Genomic DNA, 13,336 nt, shown 5'->3' with positions numbered 1-13,336 from the left:
AAACAAAGTTCTAAAAATAACTAAAACGTAACTACTTTTAAAAAATCCAGGTATGGTGGATAATAAGAGTCACAATTCTATTTCAAAGGCTTAACAATTTTGTTATTTACCTCTCAACCAAATTGCAAATTTTTAAACCATCTCAAATTGAAATAGATTGCAGACGACATATAAAATTGTAAAGGAATATAAACAAATTGGCAAACCGATTGATTTTATATTTCGATTCCTTCTACCCATTTTGAAAGCGTGACCATCGCTGTGATCCGTAGAAAAACGTGCAAAACAAATCGGTCGAAACCACGTGCAGTGGTGAGAAAACCGGGTATGTGTATACACATACCTGAGAAAACACATATCTTATTTTGACAGTTGGGTGGCAACTAGTAAAACAACTAATAACAATAATCAGCAAGAGAGCGCACTAAATAACAGAAATGACCACGTAGAGATATCATCACTTACCCTATTTCAAATATTTTCCAGCTGAAAATTGTCCCTTACACGTCTTTTTAGTTTATTTGTATTGCTTTTCTGGAGCCGAAGCGCATCTCACAGAATATCCATCCAACTTCCGTTGTTTTCACTTTAGTTATTAAAAACTCCGTTTAAAGGAATTATTTCTACTTTTAGATTGTTAAAGCGATATATTATTATATATTATCATTATAATAGTATACCGTGATGAATTGAACGGAGTTACGTATCGATCTTTCTGTCAGTCTGTAAGCGTGCTATTTTATGCGCAATAATATAATACATGTGATTCGACAACGATTGTAAACATTGGTGAAATGCTTCTTACATAGTTATTCTTTTGAGTGTTTATAAGGTCTGATCGTGCAGTTTGCAAACATCAACGGAAAGAGTACAATCCAATGCATTTGTCATCGTCAACCGTTTGGAATGTCAATTAGGCGATGAGTGAGTTTTAAGCATGTTTCTTTCTATTTTATTAATTTAAAAATGGCTGCCCCCATGGTGATTAAATGACATGTGTTCGAGTTTTGATATTTCTAGATATGTTAACTTTATTTACTATTTAAGCGTAACTTGCCCTCGTCAATGTCGATATTAATCACTACTGTAGTTATATAATTTTCCGCCGAAATACGTTGAATAAACATGATTCAGATTTTTGAAAATAATGTATATTTTATTGTTAAAATCGCTTTGTTTTTTGATTGATTTTGTGGATGTTATGATACGTTGATGTACAAAATTGGTAGCAGTTTGAAGGAAAAACATCCTTTAAAGCATATATGTATACATTATCAATGTGGCACTCTTCCTTTAGTCAAATTTGAGTTCAATGCTAGGGGTCCCACATTTTTCAAATTGAAGCCTCTACATGAACCTTAAAGTGTAGAAAATAACTTGTTAAATTAAAATTCAGTATATAATATGAAAAAATTGATATCTTTTGAACAATTCCAATGTGGCGGACATTTAAAGACACTATAATTTCAATAAACAAGAGCACCGCATAACGGGTGCCAACGCTCGGCTGCGGATGCAGTATTGAATAAATGAAAGCTTGTCACATATTTTTTTAGAGGTCACAGTGACCTTGACCTTTGACCTAGTGACCCAAAAATGGGTGTGGTGTGTAGAACTCATCAAGGTGGATCTACATATGAAGTTTCAAAGTTGTAGGTGGAAGCACTTTGATTTTAGAGCCAATGTTGAGGTTTTATCACGGCGGACGGCAGACGACGAGCTGGCTATGGCAATACCTCGGGTTTTCTCCGAAAACAGCCGAGCTAAAAAAACGAACAATTATCTCCGGAACGTTAAAAAAAACATTAAAGCACACTATGAAGTATATGATGGAACAAAATATAAATACAGAAAACTAAGCTTCTTCAGTCTTAAATGAAAATTCATTGATTGGCCTTCAAGGTTAAGGTTCATGGGGGGGGGGGGGGGGGGGGAATAAAATTCATTAAAACTTCGCTTTAGTTTTTCTTCATTAAATGTGGTACAATATGGTCAAACTATATATCTTTTTAAAGCTAAAGACGGATAGAAAAAAATAAACACATTTTTGACATTCAATATTTGTGTGCTTTATTCATATTTTGGTTTAAAACCAATACATTTTTACACTAATTTACAAAATCTCAATCTAAAGTTAGGAAGGATATGCACTACCTTAAGTTGAATAAATACAAAGCTATATACATATACAAGGTCAAGTTAGCAACATTTCACAGAAAATTATTGTCATAAAACAACAAATGAGTTTTTATTCAACTGCCTTTTTTGGATAAATTTCCTAAACAAAGTTCTAAAAATAACTAAAACGTAACTACTTTTTAAAAATCCATGTATGGTGGATAATAAGAGTCACAATTCTATTTCAAAGGCTTAACAATATTGTTATTTACCTCTCAACCAAATTGCAAATTTAAACCATCTCAAATTGAAATAGATTGCAGACGACATATAAAATTGTAAAGGAATATAAAGAAATTGGCAAAACGATTGATTTCATATTTCGATTCCTTCTACCCATTTTGAAAGCGTGGCCATCGCTGTGATCCGTAGAAAAACGTGCAAAACAAATCGGTCGAAACCACGTGCAGTGGTGAGAAAACCGGGTATGTGTATACACATACCTGACAAAACACATACTTATTTTGACAGTTGGGTGGCAACTAGTAAAACAACTATTAACATTTATCAGCAAGAGATCGCACTAAATAACAGAAATGACCACGTAGAGATATCATCACTTACCCTATTTCAAATATTTTCCAGCTGAAAATTGTCCCCATACGTCTTTTTTAGTTTATTTGTATTGCTTTTCTGGAGCCGAAGTGCATCTCACAGAATACCCATCCAACTTCCGTTGTTTTCACTTTCGTTATTAAAAACTCAGTTTAAAAGAATTATTTCTACTTTTAGATTGTTAAAGCGATGTATTATTTTATATTATCAATAGAATAGTATACCGTGATGAATTGAACGGAGTAACGTATCGATCTTTCTGTCAGTCTGTAAGCGTACTATTTTATGCGCAATAATATAATACATGTGATTCGACAACGATTGTAAACATTGGTGAAATGCTTCTTACATAGTTATTCTTTTGAGTGTTTATGAGGTCTGATCGTGCAATTTGCAAACATCAACGGAAAGATTACAATCCAATGCATTTGTCATCGTCAACTGTTTGGAATGTCAATTAGGCGATGAGTGAGTTTTAGCATGTTTCTTTCTATTTTATTAATTTAAAAATGGCTGCCCCCATGGTGATGAAATGACATGTGTTCGAGTTTTGATATTTCTAGATATGTAATTTTTTTTACTATTTAAGCGTAACTTGCCCTCGTCAATGTCGATATTATTCACTAGTTATATAATTTTCCGCCGAAATACGTGTAATAAACATGATTCAGATTTTTGAAAATAATGTATATTTTAGTGTTAAAATTGCTTTGTATTTTTATTGATTTTGTTGATGTTATGATACGTTGATGTACAAAATTGGTAGCAGTTTGAAGGAAAAACATCCTTTAAAGCATATATGTATATATTTTTAATGTGGCACTCTTCCTTTAGTCAAATTTGAGTTCAATGCTAAGGGTCTTACATTTTTCAAAATGAAGCCTCTACATGAACCTTAAGGAATTGGTTCGTGTTAGAAGTCCATCTCACAAGAACGAAAAAAAACTGAACTGAAAATTTAGTAGACTTTTATCATTGCAACATTGCACGTAAAAATATTGTAACCAATTATTTTAACACACATAATGTTCATTACCAGACGGGATAGCGGGTTTATCACTCTGAATTTTTGCGCAACCCATACATGTCAAATAACTACCTCGGAGCAACCCATTTAAACCCAAAACGAGAAAATCGTGCATTTTTCGCGCTAAACCCTACACTAGAAACCCGTGCATTATTCGCGCTAAAACAGTACTTTATTTTCTTAATGTACAATACCAATACGTAACCGTTTTGATCAAACAAAGAATAAATTCATTCATATTTGTCTAAATAAAAAATATTTCAGATATGATTTAAACAAGAAAATAAAAAGGATGTTTTTGTCTTTTATACTATAAGAGAATATAACAATTCAATCATGAGGTTCGCGTGTAAGATATATATTTATTTATTTATTTGTATACAAAATAAAGTATTTGTATGCATTTGCTGCAATCAGAAATCAAATTATCTTCAAGAAACATCCAAACATAAAAAAAAACATCCAAAATGTACACACACAAAATCAAGGATCTCTGTGCAAAACCATCCGCGGCGAATCCTCCACCATCGGCAGGATACAGACTGCTATCCGTTAAAATGTTTGTGCAACAGTTGAAAATGTTTTTCTCAGAAGATTACGAAACATTCACTTGCGTAATCCTAGGAACGAAGAATTTCATAGTAAAACTCATCCTCCCTAGCGACCGAGTGGTGTGTTGGGAGCCGAATGAGTCTATGTGACGATGCACAGCACGTCTTTAAAACACGTATTGCGCCATTGTTATCTTTGTTATGCTCCCCAAAAAAATGGAGGGAGCATATAGTCGCCGCTTCGTCTGTCCGTCCGCGTGTCCATCCGTGTGTCTGTGTGTCCGTGTGTCCGTCCGTGCACAATTTTTGTCCGGGCTATTTCTCAGCAACTAATGACCGGAATTTAATGAAACTTTATGGGAAGCTTCACTACCAAGAGGAGATGTGCATATTATCAGCGGGTTCTGGTCGGATGATTTTTCACAGAGTTATGGCCCTTTGAAATTTTCCATTAACTGTACATATAGTGCAATTCTTGTTCGGGCTATTTCTCAGCAACTAATGACCGGAATTCAATGAAACTTTATGGGAAGCTTCACTACCAAGAGGAGATGTGCATATTAGCAGCGGGTTCTGGTCGGATTTTTCACAGAGTTATGGCCCTTTGAAATTTTATATAAACAAACTTCTTGTTCCCCAACTACTGTGCCCTCAAAACGTCTCCTTTTCTCTGAATATATAGTGCAATATTGTGACAAAAAAACCTTTGGGGAGCATCACCCGTCCCCGACGGTTTCTTGTTTTTACTTAAAAGCGGTCGATATACACCAAAGATTGCTACTCAAACGACTTTTGTATTGAAATAAACAGGCAAAATAAACATGTATATGAATATTAAAGCCGATAACATCCTTGTTTAAAATTCATCAAGTACGGATGAGCAATCAAGTGGCTCAACAAGCTTCCGTTTAAAATAAGTCAGATCAAATGGGCCGCAGCAAACCTTCCCAATCCCTTTGGGACATTGCAGCTGTTAAAAGGAGAAACACCACACTTATATTAAATGACTTTTTAGAGTTCAACCATTAAACTTTAATGAATTTGAGACGACGGTAAGTGGTACTTTATTGTCCCCTACCGGTAAAACCGATGTGTTTACATTCTGTCCAGCCCGTGTGTAATTCCCTGAAAACCCCGTTGATTCTGCACCCTGTCAACCCGCGCTTACAAACTCGAGCTACCTGCGCATTTAAACCCATTTTATGACCAATGTGATACTAGTGTGTTAACCATAGGCGCTCGATGTCAATGACAATGTTTTATTTATTTATTTATTTATTAGTTACTCGTTGTTTATTATATTGCATGCACATACTAAATTAATATAGTCGAACTATCTTTTTTTAAGAAGACGTTTTGTCGGAAGATTTTTATTAATTTAGTTTGTGCATGCATTATAATAAACAACGGGTGACTAAAAAATAAATAAATTAATAAAAAAAAACATTGTCATTGACATCGAGTGCCTATGGTGTTAACACGGAAGTATTTGACAAAGAGTTCGAATAAAAATCGTCCGCACGGAGCGTTCCGAAGATAGTCGTAAGAAAATCTTGTCAGCCACTAATTTAAACTCCAATCTGAACGCATCGGACAGTGGGCTACACCACACCGACGATCGCCGATATGGCGGAATTGTCCGAGGTGTCCCGATTGATTTAAACTCGTCCGAGATAGGCCGAGTAGTTACGATTGCAGAATTGAGTGTTCTGATTCGTTAGTGATAGCTAACCTCGGGCGGGTCCAGAAAGGCAGTATTGTAGTTTGCTGCATTTGAAGGTTAAATGGCTCAAAATCTCTTCCGGTATGTCTCCAGCAAAGAGTTCAGAAGCTATTTATGCAGGTAAGTTTTTAATAATTTTTACGTATTTTAACGAAAGCAAAACAAGTACAAACACATGCCTGACCACGTTGTGTCATATTATTTCGCGACATCGAAAATCGAAAGTTAAAAAAGTTTAGCGTCTGGTTTAAGTATTGACTTCCCCAGCTTGCTAATACGCAACATAATATGTAGAAACAATTTGTATTATATAGACTACATTTCAATGTCAACGTTCCTTATATTGTTGTAATTATTGCGTGTTGTTTTTTCACTAATTTCATTTATGCTGGGAGTGGGACAAAAGCAAAAGATTGTCTAATGATACAACATTGTCAGATTAAAGCAGCATATGTGGGACATAATGCGGCTTTTGCCATTTTACTTTGAGAAACATTATAATAACAAGATGAAATCTTTCCCAATGTGTTTTATGAAGGCATTATAATTTAATGATATCCATATGTCATTGTTGCTGTGATAAACTTCTAAGAAGTGCCTTTCTCAAAATACAGTTTACTAATATTTAATAAGTTTAATAGGTAATTTAAATATTATGTTATATGCCAGCGATTTTTTTTGTCCAATTGGAAAAAGTACCCGTACCGGTCCAATTGGGAAAAATTGAGTCGTTCAAACCTGAAAATTGGGAAAAATTGAGTCGTGAAAACTCGTCAAATTGGGCAATTGGCAGGCTTCCTGAAAAAGCCGGACAAGACTGAAAGGCCGGACCGCCGGTCTTGTCCGGCAAAATTCTTTACAGTCCGGCGAAGTTTCTAATATCGCCGGTCCTTGTGACAGGCCAAACAAATTATGACTAAATACTGAAAAGTCTAATACCGTATTTTTCGGGGTATATGTCGCACCGGAATGTAAGACCATACATAAGACGCTCCGGCGTACACGACGCACATAAATCATCATGAAATATTCCCAAATATGCATTCATTCATGTTAATCCATTAAATGTTTAATCCTCTTTCGTGTTTTATTTCAGATAGAAGATTCATCTTAAAACGATGCTTTCATTTGTCCTCTCACATGTTCATTGTCTTTATATATTTTCTCCGTTAAATTTATTTGAAAGCATTAGTTTAAACAAAAACGTCATTCAAAACAATGTATTACCGGTAATAATTGACCATATCCGCAAGCCGTTGCATTCGCACATTTTGTAACCGTTTTGCCATTTATCGCAGTCTAAACACTGCTGATCATATTTCACAATAGCCAAAATTAAATCCAGTCTTGACCAGATTTTCCTGTAAATCAGTACACAGAACATTACCTGTTTCAATAATAAACTACCTAAATGAGCGTAACGTCAAAGATACAGCATTCTCTTTGCTACACTGCTTTTTCTTCAACAGTGTATAGACCCACGCTAACTTTCGCGCGCTTTTCTAACAGAACAAAGAAAAGTAAAATGATCCGTTAAACTAAATTTAGATTCACATGCTCTTCTTAACTTTTATTTTAATTTAAATTGCAATATATGTTTAATAAGTTTTTTTACACATTTTATATAAATTAATAAATATTTGACAAAATCGTATAATCTCGCTTTAAAATGAGGTCTGTTATGAGAAGGGCTAAATATTTGTATCGTGATAATCTTGTGCAGACGTGTGGTGTAACAGGCTAACCAATATCAAATTGTTTGGTTTGATGAATCTGATTCATTTTTACAATAAAATATTCCTTATTTATTAAGTCTTAGTATTATGAGTAATTCACACAGTTTAATGTCTGTTCAAACTGTGATCACAAAAACTAAATTATTATTCGCCAGTTAATTGAAGCCCTAAATTGGCACCTAATTGACAAACAACAGTTCGGGCCCTTTTTAGAGTGTGTATATTGCATTGCGCAATTTGAGCAATTCACACATTTTAATTGCTGTTCATAATGTGATCACAGAAACTTATTATTCGCCAGTCAATTTAAGTCGTTAATTGACACCCCATTGACAAACAACAGTTCGGGGCCTTTCTTGGAGTGTGTATATTGCATTGCGCAATCAACGCTGATACGGGCCGCGTTATCAGTTAGACACGAAGAATTTCACATTAAACATGTTAATCCTAAATGATTTCGGGTGCCAATTAGTAAATTTAGCAGACGACTACTTTTTTGTTGCGTTGTTTAATTTATGTTACAGTACTGTATAGTACCCCAATAGTATCGCTAGTAGTGTGTAACCGACTCGGTGTAAAATAATATAAGGTTACAAAAACAGCGAAACAAAATACCGGAAATGGTTATCAAACTCGCGGATTTATGCAATTCTGACTTAAAAATTTGACATTCTGACTTTGGAAAAAATGATTTTGTACATACATAAGACGCTCCGGAGCATACGACGCATGTTACATTTGCCTGTAAAAAAGTCGCGACTTATACCCCGAAAAATACGGTACTTGCCAAAAAAACGAAAACACCCCATTAGAATCACTCTTTTCGTGAATTTCAAGCCTTTTTGTCATTAAGAACACTAACGCATCACTAATTCTTAAGTGCTCTCCCTTTGAAATATTGTTATTTCGAAAACGTCAATTTCAATGGTCCGACATATTACCATCTATCCAATTACAATGGTTGTAACAAAAAACTACAAATGAAAAACGTATGTCGTTGCTAAGTTCTTCAATGGCAACACCAATCGTGTTATGTTATTTTGCTTTGAGTCTGACTAGAATTTAAAACGAGTATATACGATTTTGTCAAATATAAATTAATTTATATAAGATGTGTAAAAAACTTATTATGTATATCTTTCAATATAAAATAAAATAAAAGTTCAGAAGAACATGTGTTGAAAAATGAGAAATAAGCCAGATATTTAATTCTGAAATCGAAAACGGCTGTACAGTCGAATTCGCCAGCATGTATATCATTCATGTACGATGTGAATCTAAACTTAGTTTAATGGTTCATTTTAAATTTCTGCAACGATATTTATTTATACGACACACAAACACTAACTCTGGTCCTAATAAAAAGACGAATGCATCGGTTATTGTAGGAAAATATGTTCGTCACAATCGACTCGGGGCACTAATTTGTCTTTGCTGCATTTTATGAAATAATAATTGGTATTTAATGTATAATTTGTCTTGCCTATTTTGTGTTATTGTAACATATTTTATCAATTTATTATAATTAAACACATATAAAAAATAGTATATACACTGTAACTCCGATATAACGCGCTCCGTAATAACGCTGAATCCAATATAACGCGGAGGTTGCTTGGATCCCATTTTTTCTCCAACCTTCCATTTGATTTCTGATTCAAATCCGTTTTATGCAATTTAATGTATTTTCAGACGATTCAAAGATGGCGGCAATCACATGTTGATTGCTTTATTCAACCGTCCCTTGAACCGATTATAATCGCCTCGAGGTTAAACAACACCGACAGCTAATTGGTGTTAATCTGTTGTGTAATGTCAATAAAGGTGTGAAAAACTCGCGTGTCAGTGTTTATTACATGTATTCCTCATCAGAGCGGTTCAGTACGATAATTTCCATTAGTTAAGTGCAAGCGGGATAGTTATACAATTAAAATAATTCAAAGCGATTGAAACATTCTTACTTTGATATAGTTGCAGTTTGACTATATTAAATGAGCGGCTGTTAAATATACTGCCTACTGTATAAAACAACTTTTTCTGTCATTTCATTACCATTCTAGTATTATGTCATTTAATCTTTCAGTTCGTGTATAAGAAATTAAATAATGCAGACGATTTATTTACATGCAAACGCAGTGTACCGGTAATTGTTAACAGAGTTTCACTTTCGTTTTCGCGGGGTATCAGAAAGTCCCCGGGAAACACGTTTTTTGCATGCGTATAATGCAATAAAACAATTTTTTGTACATGAGTCGTATTGCATTCAATCTAAATTTAAAGTCGCTCGTCCAATGATAGCTCTGCCCCATAATGCACTGTACTATTAACACTTCTGAAAATGGCATATATGCGTACGGTTGTGTTTACGAATTTCTTAAACATATATCGTGATTAATGTTCAAGATTATTATTTTTTAAGTGATGTTGCAATTTTATTGGATTATCGGATAAATGTGCACATAAGAAAAGCGGTATGTATACTGTTATCGATACGATTCGGTTTATATGCATGTATTTGCGTCAACACAGCATGGCAATATACATGACCTATATTATAGGCTATTCTATACCTGTTTTTTTATAGCGCCCTGGAGTAACTGAGCTCAAAACTTATAACGCGGATCCGTTATAACGCTGTTTCGCGGCTTGGACCCCATTGACCGCGCTATATTGGAGTCACAGTGTACTCGCTTTAAAGCTGTTGTCCATCATACACTGTAATCACTTGAACACGCAAGTGTTTTGTTTTACTTTATCGTGTGTTCTTATACACAGGCTTTACATTGCAATAAATATGATGATATATATATTAATACTTCAGTTATAAACTCACGCTGTTCGGTCAGGTGAATTTTTGTCCGGACAGGCTTACTTTTCCATCAGCCTGTCCAGTTGTCCAAATGACAGGCACTTTTGGGGACTTTTCAGGAAGCCTGAATTGGTGTATTTGATCTTATGCTCCAAAATACTTTAAAATTGATAACTATGTGTTTTCAAGCTGTCAATATTATATTTACCTAGGTTTTAGCCATAGAGCTGCATAAGGAAGCTAACTAAATGTTGCATTTTCCAAAAAAAAAAAATACTTTTTTTTTTACCTTAAATTGGGATTTTTTTGGACAGCAATTGGGAAATTTGTAGTTTTTATACGCCCGTATAAAATACGGGACGTATTATGTGAAACCCCTTGGCGGGCGGGCGGCGGGCGGAAGGCATCACTTTGTCCGGACTCTAATTCAAATTGTATTCATCCGATCTTCACCAAACTTGGTCAGCAGTTGCATCTAGTTGATATCTAGGCCAAGTTTGAATATGGGTCATGCTGGGTCAAAAACTAGGTCATAGGGTCAATAAGTGCATTTTCAAAGGGGCCACTTTGTCCGGACTCTATTTCAAATTGTATTCATCCGATCTTCACCAAACTTGGTCAGATGTTACATCTAAATGATATCTAGGTCAAGTTCAAATATGGGTCATGCCGGGTCAATAACTAGGTCTCGAGGTCACTTAACGCATTTCAAGCATTGAGCATGGTGTCCAAAACCTGTTGTCCGGACTCTAATTCAAATTGTATTCATCCGATCTTCACCAAACTTGGTCAGCAGTTGCATCTAGTTGATATCTAGGCCAAGTTCGAATATGGGTCATGCCGGGTCAAAAACTAGGTCATAGGGTCAATAAGTGCATTTTCAAAGGGGCCACTTTGTCCGGACTCTATTTCAAATTGTATTCATCCGATCTTCACCAAACTTGGTCAGATGTTACATCTAAATGATATCTAGGTCAAGTTCAAATATGGGTTATGCCGGGTCAATAACTAGGTCTCGAGGTCACTTAACGCATTTCAAGCATTGAGCATGGTGTCCAAAACCTGTTGTCCGGACTCTAATTCAAATTGTATTCATCCGATCTTCACCAAACTTGGTCAGCAGTTGCATCTAGTTGATATCTAGGCCAAGTTCGAATATGGGTCATGCCGGGTCAAAAACTAGGTCATAGGGTCAATAAGTGCATTTTCAAAGGGGCCACTTTGTCCGGACTCTATTTCAAATTGTATTCATCCGATCTTCACCAAACTTGGTCAGATGTTACATCTAAATGATATCTAGGTCAAGTTCAAATATGGGTCATGCCGGGTCAATAACTAGGTCTCGAGGTCACTTAACGCATTTCAAGCATTGAGCATGGTGTCCAAAACCTTTGAACGGGCGTATTTTGTGACAGTTTGGCACTCTTGTTTCGTAATTGGGAAAGTGCTGTTTACCGTAATCGCTGTATGCACCTTGCCAGACATTCTCAAAAGTGCCAGACCGTCTGACCTGACCAACGTTTTTAAGAAAGGTACGATTGAAAATGCTTTGTTGCCGGTCCGAATGTCCAGTAAATAATAAAAGATCAGAAGTTTATTTATTTTATAAAATTAAAATCTGAAAATAAAGGAGTGCTTGCCTTAAAAGAAATACCAGCATTAAAAAAGTATTGTTTTGTGGTTCGGGCTAAGGCCATGATTGCTCATGCCTGCCCGTGGACTTTAGACCCTGAAGCGCTGTACCCCAATTGCCATAGACAGTGTCGGCAAACGTGACCTTTTCAAATATTATGAAACGTGCATGCATGGGTCACGTATCAGATACGTGAGCAAGCACAGCTCAAAATTTGACTACCAAGAGGTACCAGTCAGACCCACCACCACCCCACCACCCTGACCATTCTGTTTCCATCTGGTCTTCTGGCTGCGTTAAGGGATGTTCCTTTGGCTGCGCTGCTTTTTGTCCCCTACTGATTTCACCGGAGGGGACTTATGGTTTGCGCTCTGTGAGTCTGTCACACTTCTGGATCCTGCAATAACTTTAAAAGTTCTTATTATTTTTTCATGAAACTTGAAACATTGATAGATGGCAATATAGACATAATGCACATCATTTCATTTCGTTCCTACCTTTGTAAGTGCAATTTAATATATAAACAACTACATAAAAGTAGACACAAGAATAAGCAATTTCATAGTCTATTAAACATGCGTTTTGTTTCCAGGCCATTGTTACCCCCCACTTTCAACTTGCACATTCCTGCTAGCCACTCGGTTGCGAGGCAGCGGTGTAAAGTCATCATCCTCTAGTTTCCTTTTGACACTCGCCTCACTCGCCTCCATCTCCTGATCCACAACCAACACCTTTTCCGGAACGGCCGGTGCCGGCGTCCGATCATTAGATGGGGAAGCATAAGAGGCTATGTCCTGTTTCTCTGGTGCCTTCCTCGATTTCTTCTTACGGACTACCTCCAACCTGAAAGAGGACGACTCCGTCCCACCGGCATACCCCTCTTCCGCCTTGGCTGGCCCCTGCCTCTCCACTGGTCTCTCACCTGAAACGGAGACTGCCCCTTTTTTTGACCGTGCCGGGCAGTCTCCTCTCATATGCCCGAGACGCATACATCTCAGGCACAGAGGAGGCCGCCCCCGCATGGTCACCAGAGCCTTAGACCCGCACTCAATCTTAATCAAGTGCGGTATGTTTTCCTGTTCATGCTGAGACATTTCTAAGCGGACCCCAGTCATTGTCTTAAA

The 13,336-nt window shown here is 36.2% G+C and overlaps 1 protein-coding gene across 1 annotated transcript in view; it reads left to right on the top strand.

Annotated features, from left to right (window-relative positions):
* Positions 1–6,008: 6,008 nt before the first annotated feature.
* Positions 6,009–13,336, top strand: part of LOC127850939 (probable mitochondrial pyruvate carrier 1) — an 89,268-nt gene continuing 81,940 nt past the window's right edge. The window contains exon 1 of the mRNA XM_052384341.1: positions 6,009–6,158. The gene's annotated coding sequence lies outside the window, so the exon portion shown is untranslated. The remainder of the gene's footprint in view (positions 6,159–13,336) is intronic.

Source organism: Dreissena polymorpha, chromosome 11 (genome assembly GCF_020536995.1).
Source record: "Dreissena polymorpha isolate Duluth1 chromosome 11, UMN_Dpol_1.0, whole genome shotgun sequence".
NCBI lineage: Eukaryota > Metazoa > Mollusca > Bivalvia > Myida > Dreissenidae > Dreissena > Dreissena polymorpha.
Note: the sequence above shows the minus strand (reverse complement) of the source record. Positions and strands in the feature narration are given on the sequence as shown.